At 48.0% G+C, this 26543-nt stretch overlaps 2 protein-coding genes across 2 annotated transcripts in view; one reads left to right on the forward strand and one right to left on the reverse strand.

Annotated features, from left to right (window-relative positions):
• Positions 1-26543, forward strand: part of CCDC57 (coiled-coil domain containing 57) — an 821470-nt gene that overhangs the window by 725717 nt on the left and 69210 nt on the right. The gene's annotated exons all lie outside the window — the stretch shown is intronic.
• LOC144769601 (uncharacterized) overlaps positions 1-26543 on the reverse strand; it is a 99522-nt gene that overhangs the window by 1572 nt on the left and 71407 nt on the right. The window lies entirely within an intron of this gene.

Here is a 26543-nt window from a genome sequence, read left to right on the forward strand (position 1 = left end):
AAATAAATTACCAATGTAATGGTTAAAACACTTCATTCTAGAGCTGCTATTTTGGAGAATGGGGGAAGGGTTGCTCTGCGGGGTTATTTTCTGTCTCTATAAGACTACTTGACCCCCAAACCCTATGTTGCCATACCAGAATAAAGTATATAGGACTCATGGTTCCTGAAATATTACCTCATCACTGCAACATATCCGCCATTTTAAAAAATACTGTCCATAAAAATTCGGCCCAGATTAGTAATGTCTACTTAAGCTAAATTACTTTTCTAATAATAAAAAACACAAATCAAAAATGAAAATCTCTAGACAACAATGGACCAGGACTAGAAAGGAAAAGATGAACATCAAGGTAGGGCTACTGGGAGGGTAGAGGGTCAAGCTAGTGCAGCTGTACATTATTCTTATAAATCTAGGCTGCGAGTAGGAGAGAATGGTGCTTGGGAGAATAGGATGCAGGTAGGACTAGAGGGAAAAAGGTATGACGGTAGGGAAAGAGGAAGAGAAGATGGTAATTTAAGGGTCTGTGGAATAGTGTAGCAGCAAGCCGAAACATACTTAAATGCTTCTTTATTTGACATTGTTAATTGTTGTGTAGAGCCGAGAGAGTTAAAGCACCTACACAGGTGAACAAATAGTAATTGCATGGGAATATTATGAATATCATGCGAGAGGGATGTCCACTTACAATGCAGTGCTGGTTGGGTCAGCGACGTGAGTACGCCTGAATTAGTATACATCTAGGAACATTGAGACAGAATGGAATTGGTGTCTGATGTCTTGCAAGTCGGAGCCTAGCTGCATGGTCACTCCAGGATACTGGATGTAGCTAAATACAGTTGAAAGAGATGTGTGGTTCATACTGTCGCAAGCTTAGGTACTCCCCAGCTCTGTCTTTGTGAATTCGCCCGGGCTGGGAGCAGTGGTAACCAAAGCTGACAGGGAGTGTTGGACTCAAGCTGTCATCTGGTTAGAGATCAGGTTTTGATATAATTTGACCAATTGTGTCAGGATACGCACTTCCAGAGGAGCAGTTATGTTGCTCTGGTTTGGTGGATGAAGATGATCTGGAAAGTGTCAACCGCCCATACACTGCACTCTACACTGCTTGCTTACACATAGTAGAGCCAAAAAGGCAGCAACTGTCACCACAGCCGGTGCCAGACAGTAAATACACAACAATCTAAAAACCGTAGAAAGTGACATGAATGTATTAGAGAAGGAAGCGGTAGGTGACCCTACGAAGACAGCACCACTACAGGAGGCTTGTGTTAAGCACGCTGAACTGCTGGAAACCCTCAGACAAATAGGCTACACATTCTTTACCCACACAAAGCATACTGAGGCAGATAAGGCAGAAATGTTTCTGGTGCGTATAATACGAGATGTGCCTCCTCCTATAGCGATACATGAAATAATCACTCTCTGTGGGGAAACGGTGCATACACAACTGGAAATAAATGAGGTGTTCTGTGCATATTATGAATCACTATATAAATCCCCCCCACATTTAGCGGATGACTCATTCACTACATTCCTAGGCAGTCTAACATTCCCCCAACTGAGCCGAGCAGCACAAGATGCCCTATCACTAAATCTGAAATAAAGGAAGCAATGCGGGACCTACCACGAAATAAGGCCCCATGCCTTGATGGCCTGCCAATAGAATTCTTTGATACTTACTCAAATTTCCTGATCCCACAACTAAAACAACTGTACAAATCTGTAATGGACACTGGTGTGTTACCCTCCACTACAATGCAAGCCTTAGTAGTTTCTCTGCCCAAGCCGGGTTGTTCGGCTATTGACGTATCGAAGTACAGACCCCTCTCGTTCCTTACTACCAAGTATAAAATACTGAGAAAAATTCTAGCACAACGCTTACTCCCATATCTACATAAATTAATCCACACAGACCAATGCAGCTTACCTGGTTGGCAGAGGCACACGGCAGGGATGCCCCCTATCCCCCATATTATTTGTATTAGCACTAGAACCCCTGACCATTAAGTTGAGGTCAGCTGCAGGACAGATGGGTATCTTACTCTGACAACATAATTATCTATGCGAAGGATTTGGTTACTACCCTAGAGCCGGTGCCAGAGATATTTTCACAATTTGCACAGAACTCTGGCCTTGCTATAAACGAGGCAAAGTCCAAGGCCTTTTTCTTCTGCCCTGGAGAACACCCAGAAGCTATACGATTTGGACAACTGTCCCTGTCTGTGGCGCCGCACACATTCAAGTACCTAGGAATCCAAATATATAGAAGCGCACAGCACCTAATAGAGGGTAACATCACCAAAGCAATACGGGCTCTTAGATCACAAATAACCTTCTAGACATCGCTGCCATTGTCAGTGATGGGGCGAGTAGCTATTTAAAAAATGGTGGTCCTCCCACGGCTTTTATATTACTTTACAAACATGCTGGTAATAATCCCTACCCCTATTTTTAAATCGCTAGACACTCTGATATCCGAGCTGATATGGGGAACTGGTTGCCGAAGAATAAGCCTAGCTAAACTGCAATTAGACACGGACAAGGGAGGACTGGGCGTACCTGATCTCCGAGCGTATTGCTATGCGAGCCAACTTCAGTGGCTGTTATTTCGGCTTGCGGGACGCAATCTGCATGAGCTAGGCTACACAGTCCAAGACATTGAGCAAAGCACACAACACACATCGTATTCCCACACCAACGGGCCTACTCACCAAATGCAGAATCCTTGCTTGGTTGGGGAGGTTTTACCACAGTGGGGGCGCTTTTTGGCGGTGGAATTCTAATAGACCATGAGAACTTCAGCAGGGAACATGGGATACCAGGTAATCTATATTTAACTCATGCTGCAAGTAAATCAATACGTCAAGAAGAACTGGGCTCCACTGAGGGTAGAAACCCCAACTCATGCTCTGGTACATGCTATTTATTTAATGGGGAAAGGGCGGCACCTTACGAAATGGCTGTATAGAGGCATTAGGGCACATGCAGGGATTCCCCTCTCTGAAGTGCGCAACAAATGGACTGAGGATCTTGAGAGAAATGTTACAGATAAAGAATGGGCGGGGATGTTATATACCCCAAAAAGGTGTCCCACAATGCCAAATTCGAATTCATCCAATACATGATATTAAATAGAGCCTGCATCACCCCACACCGCCTGCAGCATAGGTTTCCCAATTCACAGCATTCCTGCCCTAGATGCAAACTGGTGGAAGCGGATCTCCTCCATTTGCTATGGTACTCACTGAATTTTGGAATAAGATAATCGAAAGCATTAAAGCGACGACAGGCCTCCCCATACTGGAAACGGCTGGCAACTGCCTGGTGGGTATGACCCGACGCCTGAAAACACAGAAAGTACAATTATGCTTTGTTGACCTGGCGCTACTAATAGCGAAACGCTGCATAACAATGCAGTAGAAATCAGCTAGGTACCCCACTGAGTATAACTGGCACGGAGAGGTGGTGAGGTGGGGAAGTGCCGAAAGCACAGCCATAAGACGGAGCCTGGGGTCTCCGCAAAAGACCTATCTCAATGGAATGGGACCTTATAATGGAAGCATTTAAGTCGCTTGAACCTGCACCCGTCCCCATAGCCCAAGAAGAACAAGTGTTTATTATAACCAAATCGCTGCACATATAAATAGGACAACCTTCAACATGATAATGTTGCGCATAAGCACCACATAAACGCGGATAGCCCTTACAAGTATGACTGGGTGTGATATGACGGAACCATGTGAAAAGGACATGTATAGGGGTGGGTCCAGTAGAGTTGGGAGGGAGGGGGGGCGAGTTAATTAAGTTAAGAATAATGTTGAAACACTTGCGTATGAATACCGACGAGATGCTGCAATCATTGCAGAAATATCTGTTCAATGCATAATATATTGCTAGGTTGCTATGTCTCGCGAACCACATTCTGGAATGAAGTGCAAATGTAATGGTACTGACCACAACTGTTAAAAATGCATCATGGACTTCTGAAGGTGCGAAATGGAATGCTTGTATGATGTATAAAACCTAAAAAACCCAATAAAGTGTGTTTGAAACAAAAGGCAGCAACTACCATTTATCACAGTAAGGTGTACCAAGTGGGGGAAGGTGGCCAAGCTGCAGAAGATGGCGGGCACAGGTTAGAGTAGCTCCATGCCCGAGACCCACAATCCAAGACACATCGCAACAGACAGGGCAGGCTTGGGCGAATACTATGGCGGAACCAATCCTAGCAGTGTGGCGGCATCCGTTAATGCTAATTTAAAATGGAGACGCATACAGGGTGAGCTGTTGCAGCCTGGCCCTGTGAGAAGTGAGCACCTGATCTGAGGCCATGTGGACTGGGTCCCGAAGCCTTACCACAAAGCCACCAGAGCAGAAGGGCCCAGGCAGCCAGTCACCAGATGATAGAAGGTCAGCCAAGTAGGGGCCCTGAAGCTGTAACAGAGTGGGGCTGGTGAGCAGCGGGCAATGGATCTATGGAGGACGTGCTACCTGCCACAAACCCTCTGGGATAAGACGCAAGCCTCTGTGCTGTCCCTGTGAAGACTATCATGGAGGAAGGAGACGGATTTGTCGAGACAAGGAGGCTGCGTCCACATCAGCCTGGAGCCTTAGCGTTGCCTGAAGTAAGTGCTCTACCGGTGCGGCGCAATTCTAGGTGCCCAGCGGTCATGATCGCCTGGTCAAATTGCAGCCACAGTAAAGAGCGGGCATTCCCCCTACTCTTTTAAGATACAATGACTCACCAGGGCGCTCTTCCGAGGCAGTGAGGGTGGCGCTGACTGCGACGGTCCCAGATAATTGATTCAAATGGGACTGGTAACTGAGGAGGCCAGGGGTGGGCCTACGGACCTCGGGCCCAGTGAGTCGACCGTGAACTGCTGGGTGTAAACAACATAGAAATATGAGACCAGCATCACTCACCTTTAGCCTGCTCAACACTACAGAGAAGATCTGAGCGACCCTTGCCACCCCCTAAGACCCCAGCATTGGGTGAGGACAGCCAGTCACTGAGTCTGCCGTCTTCTTCTCCCACACAGAGGCTGGATTGAAGCGGATGTTCTTACCTCAACCCTAGAGCTGGTGTCAAAGCAGTGGATACCACGGGGAGTCATCCCACTCACAGATGCAGGCCCTCTTAACTTCAACTACACAATACTAGATCGCAACAACCACTTGGCCTACAATTACAATCCGGACTGCTCGTGTCCACCAAGTGTCGGAGTTTAGAGGTGCATGATGTAAGGTGGGTCCCGCTCCATACACAGGCTTAAAGAGACTGAAGCATAGACAAGGGTGGTCCTGTAGCTGTTGGAGCCACCTTGTAGACACTGAGGTCACAATAGGCGAGACCAGATGATTCTATGTCTCTTAGTTGGAAATAGAAGCAAGAGGGCCCGAACAGATGGGGCACTACCCGATCCCTAGCCCGATGAACTGGAAGCGCATGCCCAGGTTGCCCGGGCCGCACTATCAATATATGGTTTCATAGTGATCGGAGGAAAGGCGGGCTTGGGCCTGGAGGACTTAGAAGAGTGAACCACCCAGACATTTAGTGGAAAAGCTTACTATTCTCTCAGTAACACAAGAGAGGGAGACAACGCCAGTGACGTTGGGAAAAGAGGTGGAATGGGCTCCTAGTCCACGGGGCATCAACCAATGGATGTAATGGATCGCACTGGCCCTGAAACTATGCCTGGTGAGATAACCCCAACAGACACAGATGCAAACCTGGATAAAATCCTAGAAGCAATTGCTGAGTCCAGAGAGGAACTTAAAGCGAAGATTGACGCTGTAGTGACCGAAATGGGGTTACTCTGGGAAGTTCAGAAAAAACTATCCACCTGAGTCGGAACTACCGAAACTGCCATAGCGGAACTCAAACCCTAAGTTTCAGAATTGGCTGACAAGGTATGCTCACTCACTGCAGAAGTACAGGAACTCAAACACTGTGGAAGACTCAGAAGAGCGCTCGCTCCGTAATAATCTCTGAGTAGTGGGGTTTCCGTAAGGAGCCGAAGGATCGAACTTTCAAAAAATGGTTGAGTCAGACAGTAGCACGTGATAAGTTATCCCCACATTTCCTGCTAGAGCGAACCAATCGAGATCCGGCCAGAAGACCACCGGTAGGGCCCCCTCTCAGACCTGTGGTGGCACGTTTAATGAACTACTGTGACAAAGAAGCAATATTTTAAGCAACTTGCACCGCAGACCCAATTTTACATGACAATGCAGGAATATATCTATTTTCAGATTACACAATGGCTGTACAGTGCCGAAGAGCCTCGTTCCAAAGTGTGAAACAACAATTGCGTCAGGTAGGTTTAAGGTATTCTTTGTTATTCCTGGCCAAACTAAAGGTGATGCCGAACAATAAAAGTTACTTCTTCACTGAGTCTTCAGACGCCTGGGATTGGGTGGAGCAGCGTCGCTATGGGTCACACAGAAGATGAATGGCACACCTACACCAGAGCAAGTCCTAGAAGAGCAATCACATGCCCTATCTACAGCTCCTTCATGGTGTGCAGGGCACCTTCCTTGCCGGAGCAGGTCAGTGATGACACCCACTCGGACACGGATTTGAGAGGCTCACAGAGCAGCGTTGTATCATTGATTTTACCAAACGTCACACTGCAGACTGCAGATAGTTTGGTTTGGGAAACAACAACACTGAAACTTGGGGACATCAAGCAAACATAGCTTTGGAGGACCAAGGATGGGGATAATCACGTTGCCCCCGCCCCTATCTTTGCTGAGACTGCTTCATGGTGCAGACATGGAGGGCACACCTTGAGCAAAGGTGCATGGGGACGGGTTCCAATTAAAAAATGGGTCTCGGGAACAACTTAATTTGCTTTATAAAGTAATAGAATGTGTATACATGGGTCTAAAATGACATTTGGCCTGCTCTACCCCTTCTCAGTTCTTGCAGCTCTAGACAGCTGCGAAGAGGCATCACAGAGTCATTGGCAGGCTTCCCACTCTTCTCCCCCGCGAACCCCTTCGAGAGGTTAGCACTGTTATATGCGAGAGAATCTTTGAGCTCCGCTGCATGGGATATTGAGTTTATAGTTTGGGTAGTCACCCGGTTGCGAACTGCCCTGGGTTGGGAGTTGAGAAGGGATTTATCATCAGTTCATGTTAAATAGATCAGGCAGGCAGAGACAGACTAGATACCAGTGACACGCCCTGCGTCAGAATTAGTGTACATAAGCTAGGAGATGCCCTTCTCCCCCACCACGTTTGGTAGAGGGCTTGGTCCTCTCCCTACCCTTTTAGTAGTACAATACATAGTCCAGTATGGTTAGCATAGGGGTCTTAACCTCAAACGTTTGAAGGAAGGAGGCGACACCCAAGAGATGCACTGTGGAACAATATGTCAGGAGACCCGGGGCACAAATTACGCTACTTCAAGAAACTCACATAGCAAAAGCGCTGACGTGGGCAATGCTATAGCATCACTTATTCAGGATTTGCAAGGGGAGTACTTATATGGATGCGGCCTGGGGTCCCTTTCAGGCACATTGTGGTAGATGTAGACACAGAGGGACGCTGTGTCCTAGTGGAAGACCTATTAGATGATAGACTTGTACTGTTAGGAAGCAAATACTCACCAAATATGGCCCTAACAGCTTTTTTGGCGCGCCTCTCCCTTGCCCTTACTCAATAAGCCCATACCCCATGGATACTGCGAGGCAATTTTAATTGTGTCCTCAACCCACAGCTAGATCCTGTTGGCATTGAGAGCATTTCTTCCCTCTGTCAAGGGGAAATTAGTGCAGGTGTTCACGGACAGCACCACTGTCAGGTGTTACTGCAGAAAACAGAGCGGGTGGGGTTTTGGACCCTTTGTCAAGAGGCCCTGCGTCTCTGGACATGGCTGGAAAAGCAAGGCGTAACTCTGGTGGTTCAACACCTGGCAGGTTCTTTGAATGCCAGGGCAGACAAACTCAGCTGTCGATGCCGAGTGAATCACAAATCACATCTCCTGTCGGAGGTGGCGCAAAGTCTCTTTCAACGATGGGAAGAGCCTTGGTTAGATCTGTTCCCCTCTGAAAAGAATGCGCAATGTCAGCAGTTTTGCACTCTGGGCGGCTATCACCCAGTGACGCTTTTCATCGCGAGTGGAGCTAAGGCCTACTGTATGCCTTTCAGCCCATACCACTTTTGCCCAGGGTTCTCAGGAAGATCAAGATCATTCTTGTGGCTCCGGACTGGGCAGGGAGCGTCTGGTATCCAGAGTTTCTGAAAATGAGCATCGATCCTTTGATCAGGCTGCCTCTTCGGAAGGATCTTCCGTCGCAGCAGCAGGGGATGTCCTCCACCTGAACCTGTCAAGTATGTGAGGTTATCTTGACAGCCAGGCATACCTCCACTAAGACGGTATACGCCTGCTGTTGGCAAAAGTTTGTAAAATATTGTACAGAAGGGTCTATTGACCCTCTTTCTGCTTCTCTTTCTACCATTATTCTTTTTATTCTTACCCTTGCCGAGCAGGGCCCTGCATTGGATACTCTCAAGGGTTAACTTTCTGTTCTGTCCACTTTCTTGCAGCTCCCAGACCAACCCTTTCTGTTTAAATCTTCTGTTGTACATAGATTCTTAAAATGGCTTGTACATATGTTTCCAACAACGCCCATTGCCATGCCACAGTGGGGCCTTAATTTGGTTCTCACTTTTCTTATGTGCGCTTCTTTCAAGCCTTTGCATAATTGTCCCCTCCAGCTACTTATCATCAAAATAGCCTTTCTGGCAGCAATAACATGGGAAACAACCATTACAATGCAGTCATTACAACGCACTACATTTACAACGCAGTCATTACAATGCAACTGCCTTTACATCACATGACATTACAACGCAGCCATTACAATACATGTTACTACAACCCATGCCATTACAACGCATGAAATCCGTGCATAGACGTCTTCACAGCATCGCTGTAGGAAAGTGTCTCTTTTGACATGGTTAGCAGTTACCTTTTGCCTGGTGCATGATGTGATTTTGAATTGAAAGTGCACTGTGTCCTGCTAACCAGGTTCCCAGTGCCAGATCTCTTTCCTAAAACTGAACCACGATTGGCACAACTTCAGCAATCTCTGTAAGTCGCTAGGGCATTGGGACTGAAGAGGGTCCACTAGGGCTACATCACAAATTGTGCCACCTCAGGTACCCCTCTCCAAGACTATGCACACTGCCATTGCAAGCTGCGTGTCTTGGTGCAGAGAAAACCGAAGAGTCGACATGGCACATAGCCTTGTGTGCCATGCCACCATACACTGCATGAGATACAGGTAAGTCATCCCTCCTGCAGGCCTTACAGCTCCAAGGCAAAGTGCACTATATCCCATGTGTGGACATATCTGCATGAGCAGATAAGACCCTATTATATTTGATATTGTAAGTGCACAGATAAGTCAGAGTGTGCATGGGCTGAATACTTGTCATCACGAGTTTCCTAGCTCCATGATAGCTTCACTGTACCCTTAGATGTTTGCTACCAAACATCTCATCTTAATAAATCCTCACTGATGACAGTGTTGGATTTATTAATAAATGCACACAGGAGACACCTTAGAGAATCCCCTGAAAACCTACCAATCACTGGTGTGGTCTCTGACTAGTCTTAGCCAGCCTGCCACCACCAGACATGTTTCTGACCTCATGAGGTGGCAGCCAGAGCTTCCCAGTTGCCAGAAACAAAGCCTGCTCTGTGTAGAGATGCTTCACATCTTCCCCAGGCCAGGATGGTCTTCCATGGCGGTAAGCTTCAAAGGCGATGCCGCCTTTAAAATGCAACCCAGGCAGCTCCAGTCAGTGGAGGGAAAATTAATTAGATTAGGAGGCGTGCCCACATTCATCCAGCACCACCCCTAAGGTGGTGCAGGTGATGTGGGCAAGACTTTTCCAATTCCTCCATCTTGGGATGGCAGAAATTAACAGGTGTTAGGGTATTGTCTGTTCCCACAAGACGTGGTCCCTTAGAGGGTCTAGACACGCTAAAGGTAGGTAGCCCATTGGCTACTACTTCTCACTCCCTTTAACGCCCCTAAATTTAGTATATAGGTGGCATCCTCTGACCCTGAACCTAATGAAGATACGGACAAAGAAGAGCTGCTGACCCAAGAACAGAAGGCCTGCTGCACAAATTTTGGAGCGAAACCCTGCCTGCTGCTTTCGGGACTCAACAGTCATGGTTATTCCCCATTCACAATCGGTAGCATCCAAGGTTGCAAAAGTCCACTATGACTCTGATTTAAAGTCAATAGTGTTCCAGAGCACACGCGCTCCCTTGGGCCATCAGACCCGAAAAAAGTCTTACTCTAACCGGCAGGATGGAAGCGCTTGGAGTTCTGGAGTGAACCCTGTTGGCGCACGCCGCAGTGTCTCAAGCCCAAGTCAGGCAAGTCGGCCGCAGGCAGACTCAGCGGCTGCACTCATCGGGTACAGGCTCTCTCACTCTGGTCGCACTCCTGCAGTGAGCAGACGTTTAATGTGCCATCTCCTGTAGGGTAAGTGTTGACTCGCTCCCAATGGTGGGATGGCTATAACGATTCTGTCTGGGTCTCACACCTGAGTAACATTGCTCTCATGGTGTTCTCACTTCTCCAACAGAATGGAACAAGTCACAGTCCTTAGTGCTTCTACTGCCTCCTCTGACACAGTGTCACTGCCACTCTCTGTCCGTGGGCTCCAGCCTGGTCAACACGGGAAGTTATCTATGGTGGTCCCTCTTGGCATATGAGGTTACCGCACTGCTACCACGCAAGGCTTCGGCCCTTACTGCACAGCATTCTTTACCATGGTGGCCCCTCCTGGCATACGGGGCACAGCACCTCTACCGCACAAGCTGTGGCCCTTACCACACTGGAATCTTTCACACAACTATCCTCACGGTGGCCTTCTCCTGGCATACAGGGTTTGACCCAATTGGTGCAGCAGGCATGTCCTCACACAGGAATTGAGGTAACGGGTTTTTAGGAACCCGTTTGGTGCCAGGGGATAACACCCGAAGACCTCTGAGTTCTCCCTGTTCCGGACCACAGAAACACGGAGTCTTCTAGTCGCAGTCAGAGATCAAGTTTTATTGGTAGCTACCAAGTAACAGGTGTCCTAGAAGCACGACAAACACGGGTCATGTGTTCTCAGGAGACTGTTCGTTTTTACAGAACCAGCCTTCTCCTTATATACAAAAATAATAGCTGCAAGCAAGAATTCTTGAGTTTATGATATGGCTATACACATATTTCTACAATAATATAAAAGAGCGAAGTCATGTAGGCAAGCCCGTATTTTAGACGTCCAATTTGTGATAGATTACCCAGCTAAGCCCGGAACTCCCATCAGATATCGATGAAACCCCAATAAAGGAAGGCACCTCCTAGTCATAAAACTGGCCATAAACAGGGAACAGGACAGGTGTGTGTTTGTAGAAAGCATGGTTTTGTATGTAGTGAATGGTTTGAGGAATGCTATGCATCGATGCTATCGTATTTGGCCACTGGGCGAGGGGCTGCCCAAACAGGTTTGGCTAAAGGCAATGGAGTCAGTTGGGACAGGTCAGGGGGAAGTCAGGGAAGGAGGACGTGTCCTTTTAGATCAAGCTCGACCTTTAATTGACTTATCATGAGGGCAAGACGTGAGATGGATGTCGGTCACAAAATGGAGTCTATGGGGTCGGGACGGAAACTACGATTTGGGGGTGTTGCCAACCCTCGATTATGACGCAAATGTATGGGAATGATGTCCTAATCATTATCGGTTCGCTGACACCAAATTCGTCATGGTACGTTGATATTTTGTGACACGGGTATTGGACCTCGATATCGGGATAACAACAGGGTCCAGATTTTCAGAACCACAGACCCTCCTTTTGCCCTTATGTAAGGCAATAATTCATGTTAATCTGAGTCCAAATCCGTATGAAGGAATTCGTGGAGATGCTGCTGTAACATCATTCTGTTGCTCAGTTCGTCCCTTGACACAGGCTTCCGTACACATGAAGTAGCACAGAGGCCACAGAGTGCAGGAGCGCACTGTATACACAGGCAGAACATAAACAGAAGTGCTAAGATCATCCCAATGAAGATCAATGTTTTCCATCCCCATGTAGCGATCAGTCCCCAGAACCACCCTAGCAAGGACCAATCTCCTTTTTCCACGTGGAGGAACCAGATATTTCGTGTAGTTTAGAGATGGCTTGGTACACTGTCGGTGCGTTATGAGGGATGAAAATGCAACAACTAGATTGGATCACTCTGCACACACCACCACGATCGGCGAGTATGATATCTAGGGCAACTCGGTTCTGAAGGGTCATAAGTCGATCCGACTGAAGTTCGGTCGTGAAATTTCCAAGGGCTCCGGCCGTTGTACTCACGGCGGATTCAACTATCCTCGATAACTGGCGAATATTCCTGCTGTTTACCATAGGCCCCCAAAATGGCAGAAAACCCTTTGCGAAGTCAGTGAATTCCTGACCCGCGGTGTCGTCTTTACTCACGACACCTCTAGCTGTCCTTGTCCGATGGTAATCTGCTCTGGCCGTGTAGGTGGGAGGCAGCAGAAATGCGATAAAGCATGTACCTGAGAAGTCAGGGGGTAACCAGGTGTAAGCTTGGTCATGGCAGACGAAATACGTGCCTTTAGCTGCTAATACTATAGGGGAAGTTCGGGAAGCGAACACATACGTTTCCGTGCATATACTCTTTCCTAATTGTGCTTTGGGATCCCTGCCGATACCCTGTAAACATAAGTGACCTCGGTTGGGTACTATCCACACTGGGCGGGATTTCTTTGCTGTCTGGCTCTTACTCAGGTAAACCCCATATTTAGTTACGTTCCAACGAGTGTACGGAGTGAGTTCATCTTTGGGAATCGTAAGATAGGTGTCGAACTCTCTACTCATGTTTCTTATCCCTGCTATTAGTGCCTTGTTACTGGAATCACTTTCAGTAGAACGTGTCGGGTATGGTTCTAGGGCGAATAGGAACATGGTCTGGAAAGCCCACAGAGAACCATAATAACTGAAAGGCAGGATGAAGTATGGGATACCCTTATCCGTTGTGTGTGGCATGAGTCCACATATCCAACAGTTCGATGTGTTCATTATGGACTGGTGTTGGTGTAGGAGTTGAATGAATGAGTTATTTACAAATTCGAGTCTTCTGGCAGACTCGTGTTCAGGTAGAGGGTGAAAGTAGTGTGGAGAGATAGTAGGAGGAGGCTGTGGCCGGGTGTCATTTGAAAACGTAACTTGGAATACGAATAGAGTATAACCAGTCAAAAACATCGTTATGCTACACAACATTAAAATACATGTTATCAAAAACTTTCTTTTAGCCAGTACAGTGCATAGTCGTCTTTCAACGTTCGTGAGTGTGGTAGGTCTCTTTACCCTAGGAAACTCCATCCTCTAGTTGCTGCCCGCGTGGTAGGTTGGTTCTGCCAGGGGGTGCGCTCTGTTCAGTCCGGGGTAACTCCCTTGGACCAACCAGAACCGTTGACCTAAACGTCCCCAGTTGCACTCCCCAGCCTTCAACCGCGACCCTAGCAGCAGAACTGGATGGCGGTTCAAAAATCAAAAATGAGCAAGTTTCCTGAGAGTGAGAGAGCTGAAAAATCAAAAAATAGTTCTTGGGGGAAAGGAAATCACATTAGTTCGTTTTTATCTAGTCTCTTTGTTTAGTCCTTAAATTGTACCGTCGTTTTCCTGGCACGGTGTGGTCTTCAAACAATGTCTCAGGTTCGGTAGTGTCCAACTGTGTAGACTGTGGCACAAATCCTTGTAAAATATGATCACTCTCTTTTTCGGTACCAGTTTCTTTTAAACGTGCATCGCTGAAAGGGATGAAACGAGGTACAGATTCTGTCTCGGAGTCGGCAATTCCTTCGTTGACCCACCGGTCGTATGGAAGGGGCAGAGGGACCCGTTTACAATGGGTCCCGTGCACCCAGTTCTTTTTGCCTTCCACCCGAACCGCTGATCTCGTGGAAAGAAGTACCAGGTAAGGTCCGGTCCACCTCGGCTGTCCGTTGTTTGTGCGCTGGAAGTTCCGCACCAAGACCCACGTGCCGGGTGTGATGGAGTGACCTGGATCGTCAGAGGCTGGTGGAGAGGAACTGTGAACCTGTTGGTGTAAAACACGCAATTTAGTTGTCAATTCGCACAAATAGTCAAGCAGTACGGGGTGCTCTATTTCGCTAAGTTTCTTTGGTCTTGGCACGCCCCAGACGTTGGCTGGGCGGCCAAACACTATCTTGTGAGGGCTAAGTCCTACTCTGGAATGGACAGTCATCCTAGTTGACAGGAGTGCTAGGGGCAAGGCGTCAGGCCATTTAAGACCTGTACTGGCTTGGATCTTGGCTAATTTGAGCTTTAAAGTGCCATTGTAGTACTCTACCAATCCAGCTGATTGGGGGTGATTCGCAGAGTGGAATTTTTGCTGTATGCCTAAACATTCACACACTCTCTTCATCACGCGTCCTACGAATTCACTTCCATTATCACTCCAGACGATTCTAGGCATGCCAAATCTCGGGAAGAACTCTTTGACAAGGGCTTTGGCAGTTGACAAGGCAGTATTGTCTTTAAGGGGGTACGCTTCCACCCACCTGGAGAAAGCGCAAACAACAACGAGCACATACTTCAGATTGTTGCATCTCTCCATGTGAATGAAATCGAGCTGCAAAACCTCGAACCTCGAACGGATACGTTGGAGGCGCAAAATGACCAGCTGGAGTTGGGGTTCCCCTACCGGGATTGTACTTCAAACACACCATACAGTTTCTGACCACATTCTCTGCATATTTCGGGATATTGCTATTTTGCCATACTGGGGCCAATACTTTACAGATTCCTCTCGAACTGATGTGTGCAAATCCGTGAGCCATTGTTACTACTGCAAGTACATAGGCGTTAGGCAATAACCATCGCTAGTGTTCTGACAATTCGACCCAACAACCATTCGCATCTAACCTACCCTTACTTTCTCTCCATTCCTTCACCTCTTTCTCAGTTGCCTCGGCTTGTATAGATTTCACGCTTTCGATGGTGTCCTCACACATTCCCACATCAGTAATCCATCTAGCGGGACCTACAACATACATCCGACTCATTGTGTTCCTTGCAGTCTCTTTCGCAACCTCGTCTGCAAATGCATTCCCGCGGCCAACATCATCCTGAATCTTTTTGTGTGCACTACATTTTACAATGGCAACTTGTAGTGGCAAGGTCAGTGACTGGAGGAGCTCATTAACTAGCTGACCATGTTGTATCTTTGCACCATGTGACGTAAGAAACCCACGTTCACGCCACAATCTCCCAAAACTGTGAGCCACACCAAAGGCGTATTGGCTGTCAGTGAACACATTCACTCGCTTTCCTTTCGCTAACACACATGCTCTGGTAAGCGCAATTAGCTCTGCAGCTTGTGCAGAATTATGGGAAATGCGCGCGGTCTCTATAATGGTGTGTAATGTCGTTACGGCATATGCTGCAGTCGTATCACCATTCGGCAGCTTGAAACATGAACCATCAACCCATAAAGTATCGTTGCATTCAGGAAGGGGAGTGTAAAAGGCCTACTGTAGTTGGGGTTTCCCAACACAGGAGCCGAACATAATGCATCACGCAACTCGTGGAAACTCATCTGGCAATCTTCAGACCAAGGCATAGGATTTGGCGTGTCTTTACAGAGTAGTGCCAGCAAGGGTTTAGCTAGTAGTGAGAAATTCGGTATCCATTGTCTACAGTACGATGTAATGCCCAAGAAGGCTCGAACCTCTCTCTGTGTCCTTGGGGCACTCAGTTCTGCGATTGCCTGTATTCTTTCTGGTGTCAGTCTCCTTCCCTCCTTCGACAAGATGTGACCTAAGTAGGTTACCTCTTGTCGGCAAAATTGTAGTTTGGAGAGAGAGACTTTGTGCTTCATGTCACATAAGTGATGCAATAATGATAACGTAGCTTTCTTGCAAATCTCTTCAGTGTCTGCAGCGATCAGTAGATCGTCTACGTACTGAATCAGAGTTGAACCATTCGGTAGAACAATCGTGTCTAGTTGTGTTTTCAGGGCCTGACTGAATATTGATGGGCTTTCGCAGTAGCCTTGAGGAGCGCACTTGAAGCGGAAGCTTCGTCCTCCTAAATTAAATCCGAAAATATCTCTACTCTCCTCAGCAATCGGGATGCTGAAGAAAGCGTTCTTCAGGTCGATCACCGAGAACCAATTTGCTGAGGCTGGAACCATCGTCAATAAAGCAGTAATGTCGGGGACAACTGGAAACTGTGGGATAACTATCTTGTTCACTTCTCTGAGGTAGATCACGAACCTATACACAGGGGGCTGTGAAGGATCGGTACGTTTTAAGACCGGTAAGACTGGACTGTTACAAACATTTCCTGTTGTTTCTTCGATGACGTCTTTATCAATCAGGTCATAAACAATAGTCAATAACGCCTTTTCACATTCGCGAGATATTTTGTATTGGGGAATACGTGGTAACCTAACGTTGGCTTTCAATGTTATGACATATGGTGCTATCTCCAAACGACCTACATCATTAGAACCGTTTGCCCAGAGTACATCAGGAAGACACGACAATTCAGTCGCAATATTTTCTTTTGACACATACATTGGAGAAACGATTTTCTTACCTAAAGTAAGTTGTACTCCCAATGGTGAACAGTACAAAGTCGCATATAACCTTTTTAGCAAATCCAAGCCTAACAAATTTTCACCGCAACCTGTGGTAAGAATGAGGGGTGCCTCTAATTCGCATGGGCCAATAGAAAGAGATACAGGACTGGAGATCGGGTTTCTAACAGGGGCGCCAGAGAAACCTACTGAAACATTCATTTCGCCAGACAAAGGTGCGCCAGGAAGTTTCGAGTGCATGATAGAACTTTTTGTAGCACCAGAAATGGCTCTGACACTCCTGAGGCGATCACCTCGACATAAGGTCCATTCTGATCTACTGGAACTGAAACGACTCCCTCTCTTTGTCCATGGCTGTCCTAGCAATCGTTACCCTCATATTCATGTTCGGTGTAATAGTCGTCAGCATAGTACTGAGCTGACCTGGTCGACGCATTATTCTGTTGGTCGAAGCTGTTCATCGAATTCTGAGGCGGAAAAGAATTTGTATTCTGCGCGAAATTTCCACGGCCCCTACCTCTAGGGGCATGTTGAACACCTCTTTCCCTTACACCTGAAGCACCGCTCAAACGTCGCGCAAGAGCCGGACAATTACTTTTAAAGTGACCCTCTTCCTTGCAATATGCACATTGATTCGGGCCATAAGCAATACGCTGGTGGGAAAACTCGTTTCCTTGCGCGTTTCTCGAATACTGCTGTTGTTGTTGATAACTGGGCTGACTAGTCGTGCGAGGCGGATAGGCTTGCTGGAGAAGAATTTTAGTTTTTAAATCTTTTGTCTTTTTGTCTACTTTATCTAGCTCGTCTTTGCACCTATTTTCATAGTACTGGGCTGTAGCTAAAATTTGAGCTGACGTAGAGACAGCCCAAGCACTCTCTGAATCTTTCAGTTTATTACACAGTTCAGGGATTAAATTATGGACGAACTTGTCTACAAACAATCTTTGGCCACCCTCGGTAGCCATATCCTGACCACTATGATCGGTGAAAGTCTCCTCAAATCTTGTGAAAAAGTCAGACACATTCTCATCTTTCTTCTGCTTGCACGCAGATAGCTTGTCCCAGTTTACGCGTACTTCAGGCATTATTGTTTTCATGTACGCGATAATTCTACCGGGAAGTTCAGCTATTAACGGCTCAGGTTTAGAACCACCAATTTGTCTAGCATCTATAGCGGCAATGTTCGCCCATGAGTCACCTAGTTCTTGATCATGGTTCATATGATGTATTTTGCTCCATAGAGGATGTGGAACAACGTTCCCAAACAGCATGTCTATGTCCGCTAAATTCATTATACATGAGCTTGCAGTTTGCGATAACTCCTTATAATACCCAGTCGGGTTTTTACGAGGATCAGGCAATGTCTGCTTGAGTGCTAAGACTTCGGATCGTTTCCAGGGGACATGTACCCATACACGCTGGAAATGAGGCAGAATTGGCGGTACTACATTCGCATCGCCTTCCCTCCAAACCGGGGGAACCTCTCTCATGGGGTACTGTCTCGCTCTTTTCCTACCTGATACGTCGTCTTCGTACAATGATCTAGAGACGTTTCCCTTACTCCTATAAGAGAGTAATAACTCTATCGCTTTCTCAACATCTCTGCCTATAATCATACCTTCGTGGAACTTAAAGCGTGTACGCCATAGTTCGTTCATTGTGTATGTGGGATCATTTGTCTCCAAATCTTCGCCCAAATATACACACATTTCTTCGAATACGTATCTCTGAGTGGGTGCATTCCATTGACGAAAAACTTCCATAACAGACTGAACATCATATCTAACAGTATCCGTAATCCATTTACGGGCTAGTTCATTTAGCACTTTTCTTTCCTCGTAATCAGGCAGTTGACTACGTAACTGTCTATCTTCTGTTTTAGGGGTTGTTTTAGGCGACCCGAAGAAAGGTGAAAGCAGACCAGTGACGGTACCTGTCACTCTTTGTCTAATAGAAGGAGAAGCTTGCGGAGGAGCAAGTGCATCGGAAAAAACAGGCTGAGGCAAAGAAGAAGTAGAGGCAATAGTAGAGGAGGTTGAAGTAGTAGTAGACGTAGTATCATAGACAATAGCTGGAGCTGTAGGCAAAGTCATAGAAGTAGATGGAGTAGGTGGCAAAGATGGCGGCCCTTGAGAAGGCTGCGCCGGAGAAGTAGGAACAGCTGAAGAGTAGCTGGCGTGTGTGCAAGAGCTGCGTTTCGTGCGCCGGGGCGTGGTATAGAAAAACGCTTTGGCGTTGTAGTAGCGTCTAACGCATACGGTGGAGGTGAGCTTAATAAGTGGGACATTAATGGATCTTTCTCGGATCTTTCCTCTTGACCTTGTCCCTTATTTGGTAACATCGGGTAGCATTTATCTACTGCTAGTTTCTTGCTCCAAAGTGTTTGTTCGCTTTCTTGCTCTTCCTCGTTATCCCTGTATGCAACGGCAGCTTGCACCATTGACATACCTCTTTTATTCCTCTTTGCTAACTTTATTTCTTTCTGTTTGGCTTCTTTGCGCCATAAGCGAAAAGAGTCAAACATCGCCGGCCGGGCTTTTCTCTTAAATAATTTGACCTCTAAGTTATCTAATATTTCTGAGTCGAAACTACCATATTGGGGCCATTTTAAAACACCATCCTTGCGGGTGTATTTGATCCACACTTCATTATATGTGATAGGGCCTACGCCGTGCTTTACGTAGAGCTCATACGTTGGAATTCCAATCGGAGGAACCGGACAGGAATCCTCTAATCGGGAGTCCTTACTATAACCAAGACAAAACAAGTTTCCAAGTCTGCTAAAACCAGGCATCTTTGCTCACTAGTCTAGCTTCAAACTTCAAAGGATTATCGATTACGATATTTCTCGTGAAAACACAAGTCCTTCGGCTTTGGGGCTTGCAAGTACCAAATCAAGGCGTATCTCAAGGATAACAAAAACTAAGGACAAACTAAGGACTGGGAGACGTTCCACTTATACTTAACTGAAGTATTTGAAGATCGGTGACGTCGCTAGAAGACTCGTCTATCGTTTCGCTCTACCAAGGATCACTGGGTCCAAAACAAGGCGATAGTCAGGGCAGCAGTCCTTCGTAGCCGTCGGGACGCGGGGAACCTCGCAGCAAAGACCTTCGGAACCACGTCGACATACAGGGGTCGCTGAAGTGGCTGGCCGTCCTCCGGAATTTTCACACGAAGCTCCTCACGAACATCTGGCTTGGACCGTCACCGCTTGATACCGCCCCGAGTTGGGCGCCAACTGAGGTAACGGGTTTTTAGGAACCCGTTTGGTGCCAGGGGATAACACCCGAAGACCTCTGAGTTCTCCCTGTTCCGGACCACAGAAACACGGAGTCTTCTAGTCGCAGTCAGAGATCAAGTTTTATTGGTAGCTACCAAGTAACAGGTGTCCTAGAAGCACGACAAACACGGGTCATGTGTTCTCAGGAGACTGTTCGTTTTTACAGAACCAGCCTTCTCCTTATATACAAAAATAATAGCTGCAAGCAAGAATTCTTGAGTTTATGATATGGCTATACACATATTTCTACAATAATATAAAAGAGCGAAGTCATGTAGGCAAGCCCGTATTTTAGACGTCCAATTTGTGATAGATTACCCAGCTAAGCCCGGAACTCCCATCAGATATCGATGAAACCCCAATAAAGGAAGGCACCTCCTAGTCATAAAACTGGCCATAAACAGGGAACAGGACAGGTGTGTGTTTGTAGAAAGCATGGTTTTGTATGTAGTGAATGGTTTGAGGAATGCTATGCATCGATGCTATCGTATTTGGCCACTGGGCGAGGGGCTGCCCAAACAGGTTTGGCTAAAGGCAATGGAGTCAGTTGGGACAGGTCAGGGGGAAGTCAGGGAAGGAGGACGTGTCCTTTTAGATCAAGCTCGACCTTTAATTGACTTATCATGAGGGCAAGACGTGAGATGGATGTCGGTCACAAAATGGAGTCTATGGGGTCGGGACGGAAACTACGATTTGGGGGTGTTGCCGACCCTCGATTATGACGCAAATGTATGTGAATGATGTCCTAATCATTATCGGTTCGCTGACACCAAATTCGTCATGGTACGTTGATATTTTGTGACACGGGTATTGGACCTCGATATCGGGATAACAACAGGGTCCAGATTTTCAGAACCACAGAATCCACTCAAAATGTCTCCCCATTGGACCTTGCGCCCTCCAGTGCTCTCCTAATCCTTACAGTGCACAGTGATCCAGGCAGGCACTGGTGCTACTGGCTCCAGGGCAGGTGGTCTTGGATTCCTGGGTGATGTCCCCTTATACAGGAGGTAGACTAGCAGGCTTTGACCCTCAGTGCTGGTCACAGTCTTGCAAAACTTCCTCGCCTCACACAGCCCATCTGGCTGCTTGGCAGATGACAATTTCCCCTTCTTATAGTAAATTTCCGGACACCAAATATGATTTAGTGTCTGAGACTTTAATGTTGGGGTTCTGCTTCTTTTGAAGTGCATACCCCTCTGCTCCCTCTTCCTCTTAAAAAGCAGTCTTTCACGGCAAGGATGTCTCTGAAGCTGATAGTTTCACAACACAGGCCGCAGGAGAGACTAGGGTTCACACCCAGATGTCAGCCACAATGATATGTTCGTCAAATGGTTAGCCCAAGGCCTCCAGCCCTATCTTTATGATTCTATTTTTACCCCTATCTCCTTCCTGAGATGTGCCCAGGCCCCTTCTTTGTGACCTCTCACTGAATCAAGGAGCACACTATGAAGTGTGCAGAGGAGGCCCGTGCCTCCATTCCCCAGTTTATGTCCTACCCAGCTTACAGAAAAGCAACAATCAACAAATCTGTCTGGGTGGATCTCTCTATATTCTTTACATGTTTCACCATGAGGACCTGAGTCTTGGAACCCAGGTCCCTCCATGTATTGTGCCATCCACAGGCATGTAAACGTCCAGTGCATGAGTATAGCATGCATACACTGCACAGTACTTCATCCGCCATACACTGTACCATTCAGAGCCACACATACATTCAGCACTTTCATTCAACAATCTGAAAGAGACTATTAGTTATAGATTTCTTACCTTAAAATTACCACCAGGCGTCAGACTGGATCCGGAGAAATGTTTTCGTAGCAGTACCCCTGCGCATCGGTAGGTGGCGTGGGTCGACTCTGCGTCTGTCGTTGGCGTCGTGATGATGTTGCTGCATCTACTTAGACGCCGCCCCTATGCGCTGACGTCAGTTCTTTCTTTTTCTGCACACCCCAGCCCAGATCTGGAGAGAGTGTGCCCCTTAGTCACTTTTTGTCTAACCCTTTCATTTTTTGAGTCTTCGACTCCTGGTGCACGAGGCATGTCCAGCCGGGGGCCCGGTTTCAAGCCTTGTGACTCCTGTGACAAGTTGATATCAGTCCCTGATCCGTGCCTCGTGTGTACCCAAGAAGGACAAAGGCCTGCGTCCCATTTTAAAACCTCAGGGACGTCAACCGCTTCCTCCTGATGGAGAAGTTCAAAATGTTAACCTTGGCTCAGGTCCTGTCTGCCCTTGACCCAGGAGACTGGATGGTAGAGTTCAATTTACAAGATATCCCCGTCTTTCCTGCCCACTGGCGTTACCTACGGCAGGCCACGAGCATTTTCAGGTCACTGTGCTCCCTTTTGGTCTTACCAGTGCCCCCCGGGTGTTCACGAAAGTGATGGCAGTGGTCGTAGCTCATCTGCACAGATGAGGGGTTCTAATCTTCCCCTATCTCGATGACTTGCTGTTGAAGGCGGGCTCGTCCCGGGCTGTCGTCTCCCACCTCCAGACTACGGCCAACCTCTTGCATTCGCTGGGGTTCACTATTAACGTGTCGAAGTCAAAACTGATACCCTCTCAGAAGCTCCTTTTCATTGGAGCAGTTCTGGATACAGTGCAGTTTCGGGCTTATCCTCCCGAGCAGCGTGTCCGGGATATTCGGGCTATGATACTGATGTTTCAGCCTCTATTCCTGAGGCTGCTGGGCCTCATGGCCTCCTGCAACCTGTTGGTAGATCATGCATCCTGCTGGTAGATCATGCCAGGTGGCATATGCTGGCTCCGCAGTGGGACCTGAAGTTCCAGTGGGCGCAGCATGAAATGAAAAATTATATTTATATAGCGCCGACCACCCGGGGGCCTCGCAGCGCTTACATTGATAGCTTAGGCGGGCTAGCAGGGAAGTTAACAGATTTTAGTGTACAAGGGATGTTTTCAGCGCTTTCCTGAAAGCCATCCTGTTTGGGTTCCCTCTCAGGGCAAGGGGAAGGGAGTTCCAGAGCCTAGCAGCCGTGTGGGAAAAAGAGCGACCACCCCACCTCGCTTTGTTGATTTTTAATGTGGTCGCTAGATGCAGTGATCCAGAACGGAGGGCTCTGGGGGGGGCGTAGGGCACCACTAAGGGGAACAAGATGGCAGGGCCAGTTCGATGAAAGGATTTGTGCACAATGCACATGGCCTTGAACTGTACTCTAGCAGCAACTGGAAGCCAATGAAGATCTTTTAAAGCATGCTTGGCTGACTGCCAACAAGGAATGTTGTACAGTAGGCGAGCGGCACAGTTTTGTGTGACCTGGAGCCTATGGGTCACTGCTACCGGAGCGCCTAGATACAATGCATTTCCATAATCCAGGCGAGAGAGAATCAGGGCCTGGACCATGACTCTCCTCGCCTTGAGAGGAAGCAAAGGGAGCACCTTACGGAGCATCCTCATAAGCCCTGCACATGTGGCAGCTGTTTTGTTGGCTTGGACCGAGAAGTCGAGCGCTTTGTCGAGCCAAATGCCCAGGCTCTTTATCTGAGGGTTGGGGGGGGGGGACACCGAGGCAGGTGGGCCAGATAGAGGCCAGAGGGGTCAACGGAGGGTTGCCCAGCAGCATAATCTCCGTCTTCTCTCTATTGAGTTTGAGGCAGGAGAGTTGCATCCACTTAGCCACAGCCTCCAGGCAGGGACCTAAGGTGTTGGACGCGCCTTCCCTGTGGTCAAGAGAGACCACCAGTTGGGTATCGTCCGCGTAGGTGACAATACGCACACCAAAGGGTTGGACTATCCCTGCTAGAGGTTGCATGTAAACGTTAAAAAGCGTGGGGCTCAGGGAGGAGCCCTGAGGCACCCCGCATCTAAGAGGATGTTTGGGGGAGACTACCTCATCCTCAAACACCTGGAAGAAGCGCTAGGCCAGGAAGGAGGACAGCCATTCCAGTGCCGCGCCCGACACACCCACACCCCTTAGACGATGTAATAAGGTGGTATGGTTAACTGTGTCGAACGCGGCGCTGAGATCGAGTAGGATGATGGCTGCCTTTCCTCCCCGGTCCAACACGGCACGGGTCTCCTCCGTCACTGCAATAAGGGCAGTTTCGGTCCCATGCTGAGGGCGGAACCCTGTCTGAGAGGCACCTAGCAGATCCGCTGATTCCAGGTAGTCTACTAGAATGGTGTTAACGTGCCTCTCAAGCAGTTTGCTCAACCAGTGGAATAAGGAGATTGGGCGGAAGTTAGCGAGGTTGTTCTGGTCCAGAGAGGGCTTTTTTAGTAGGGCCCTGACCATCGCGCACTTCCAAGGGACAGGGACAGAGTTGGTGGTGATGGAAGCATTAAGAACATCCAGGATAACCGGGCGGATAGTATCCAGGGCCTTGGTAAGAATCCGAGGAGGTGCTGGGTCGTTAGGGGAACCCGAGGTGACTTTGGGGATGATTTTATCAAGTGTTGTACAGTCTAACAAAGGGAATTTGTCCAACGTGCAGAGGCCAGTAGAGATGGTAGATGCCCCAACATCAATACCATTGGTGAATGAAGAGTAGATAGTCTGAATCTTCTGAGAGAAGTAATTGGCCAAGTTATCACAGCGAGATTGGGCGCCTGCTGATGACAAACGCTCAGGGGCGAGAGAAATTAAAGACTTAGCTATTTTAAAAATTTCTTTGGGAGAATTAGCAGCTGAACTAATTTTAGAGCCGTAGAAAAGAGCTTGTGCAGATTTCATTTCAAGTTTATAGAGCTTTATTGCGGCTCTATAGTCGGCTTTTTTTGAAGGTGAGCGATTACTTCTCCAAGCTCTCTCCAGTTTACGACAAGCTTGCTTCATGAGCCTAAGAGCAGGGGAGTACCAGGGGGCGACTTTAGATCTTTTTATCAGGTCAAGGGATTTCTTTGGGAGGACTTGGTCAAGAGAGCAAGTGATCCAGGTGTCAAAGTTGGCAGTGGCCGTGTTGGGGTTGGCCACCATCACAGGAGGATGTTCATTAAGAACCTGAATCCACTCCGGGGACGGGAGCAAAGCCCATTTCCTTCCCCATCATTTATTATGGCTCTGTAGGATGGGGCGAGTGCTTAGGGACCTGACAAAAGGTATTAGAAAATGGTCGGTCCAGGGTAAGGGTATGGGTACCTCGACCGTAAGGTTATCCAGGTTACTAAAGATATGATCAAGAAGATGTCCCTTGATATGCGTTGAGTGGAACCCTTTCTGTCGTAGGTCAATAGCCGAACGGTTCGAGCGAAGACAGTTGGCTACTGAGTCAGATGGATCGTCTAAATGTAAATTTAGATTGCCCAACACGGTGAAATTTGCTGAGGTAAGCACTAAGTTGGCGGCTATATCTGTAATATTGGTGATGAAATTACCAAGAGTCCCAGGTGGTCGATAGGCTAAAACCCCAGAAAAGGTGGTAGTGGGGGAGAAGTCGAGGGTAAAGTGTAAACTCTCGCAACCTAATGTTGTGGAGGGAGTAATGCGGCATCCATAGTTGTCTCTATAGATGATAGCCAGCCCTCCGCCTCTCCCTGTCTGGCGATCCAATCGCTTGATGGTATAACCTGGAGGGGTGGCCCATACAGAAGCGGGATCGGACTCAAGCTGAAGCCATGTCTTCGTTAAGAAGAGGGCCTCGGGTTTGTGCTCCTCTATGAGCATAGCCAACTCAGTGTAATGCTTCGGCAAAGACCGGCAGTTGAGAAGGAACATCCTCCATTTGTGCACAGAGGAAGATTTCCCTTGCATCAGGGAGCACATGCCCCAATTACAAGTTTCGCATCGAGCCACTTTCTTTGTGGGTACCATCGAGTGCGAGCATCGTAAATTGGAGGTAGGGCGCAGGGCGTGCAAGAGTGGGGCACTATAGGTCAGGCGATTTCCTACCATAGCGCCAGCACAGTCTGGGAGCGTCTGGACGCGGACTGGCGCAGACTGGCTTCTCTTTGGCGCCTCTTCGGCACGTCTATGGCGCTTCCGCTGCACGTCACCGCTGCGCGAAGTGGCAGGGATTATGTAGATTGGGAGGGGGTGGGAGACTAGACCGTCACCCTAACAAGATGGCCGCCCGTCGTGGAACGACCAGGAAGTGCCAGCGCTATTCCTCCCTCCACAACAAACAGCATGGATAGCTGCGGTGGACCGGGGAGTCAGCGCGCCAAGTAGTGAGGTACAAACAAGTTTTGAGTTACACGTTTTAAAAATGACAGGTTAAAAACCTCTTTCAGGGGAATCTTTCCAATGTTGTCCAGATCTCGGAGGGGACTGCAAGTCAGTTGCAGTGGTGGCTCTCAAACCGGGATTGGGCCAATGGCAGATCCCTCTCCCGTCCCCAACCAGAGTTTGCAGTGGTGACGGGTGCGTCACTCCTGGGATGGGGCAGCCACTTAGGAGAGGCGGAGATCAGAGGCCTCTACAATTAAGGCATTCCTTCCTTCTGTCAAAGGAAGAGTAGTGCAGGTGTTCACAGACAACAACACCTCCATGTGGCACTGCAACAAACAGGGCGGGGTGGGATTGTGGACCCTATGTCAAGATGCTCCTCGTCTTTGAATATACCTGGAACATCAGGGCATGACCCTGGTGGTTCATCACCTGGCTAGTCATTGAACGCCAAGGCAGACAAACTCATCCGCCGG

The sequence above is a fragment of the Lissotriton helveticus genome, chromosome 7 (genome assembly GCF_964261635.1).
Source record: "Lissotriton helveticus chromosome 7, aLisHel1.1, whole genome shotgun sequence".
Lineage (NCBI taxonomy): Eukaryota > Metazoa > Chordata > Amphibia > Caudata > Salamandridae > Lissotriton > Lissotriton helveticus.